The following is a 1154-nucleotide window of genomic DNA, read 5'->3' on the forward strand; positions in this document are numbered from 1 at the left end:
GTATATATCATATTGGCCTGATGATAAAATTATAAACCTTTGGGGAGATTTAAGTAATAGTGAAATAGGAAAAAGAGGTCCATGTGTCAAGGGAATATTGACATTTCAAACTAATGCTTCTAGTTGCTTATTTCATTGATATTTATTTCCTTCTCTATTCTCAAAAAAGTTTAACAGTAAGATTCAATTCCTATTGCTGAGTTCATTGATCACAGAATGGAGATACTGAAAGACACAGAACTGGAAGCCTGTGTTCAGGGAGAAAAGAAGGGAATGAACATATCCTATATGCCTACTATGTCCCAGGCACTCTCATATACGTTCCCAATCATTTTTCTCATTTAGTCCTCATTATTCTTTGAATTTAGGCATTACCCCTTCTTTTAAGTTAAAGAGACAGCCTCTCTGAGGTTATCTTGCTGGAAACAGTGTTAAAAATAATGTTTCATTTTACTGCAAAGGACATGTTCTTTCTACTTTATCATGTTGCTTTGATATAAATTCCTTGTAATTCATTGTCCTTGGGAACACAAGAAAAATCCATATAAAGGAGGCTCTTGGTTTTCTTTTGACGGCAAGTAACAAAACCCCAACTCTAACCAGCTCAGGCAAAAATGAGAATGAATGACTGGTTCATGGACTCTAAAATAGGGCTGGACAGCTGTCGTGTGGTGGCACTGGGATGTGACTAGGCCTCAGGAACCCTGGAGCCCTCGCCCATGTGACCCATCACTGTCTCTCCTGGGGTTTCACTCACTCTCAGCACCGAGCAGCTCCCTCTGGCCAGAATTCTGACTCCTCTGAGGTGCCTGAAAGTGTGACTTCTCCTTCCACACTAGAGCAGGACTGACTGCTCTGCTCTGTCTCTCATCCAAAGGGCAAAGACCCAGAGGAAAGACTCTAATAGGCATTTTTGGTAAAAGGGGGAGCTGGGCCCCTAAGGGGGAGGCGGGTAGGCAAATTAAGTGTCTATCCTGTGTGATTGAGGGGCTAGTGTGTGTGGAGAGCTCACAATGCTTTAGGCAGTGGTGGAATTCCTTGAAGAGACTCCAGAGAGGTCCACAGAGAACTTAGAACTTGCACTGGGCTTTAAAGGAGAAAGGGTTTGCATAGATATAAAGAGGAGAAATTAAAATTAGGTGAAGCAGAGCCTG

Source organism: Halichoerus grypus, chromosome 10, assembly GCF_964656455.1.
Source record: "Halichoerus grypus chromosome 10, mHalGry1.hap1.1, whole genome shotgun sequence".
NCBI lineage: Eukaryota > Metazoa > Chordata > Mammalia > Carnivora > Phocidae > Halichoerus > Halichoerus grypus.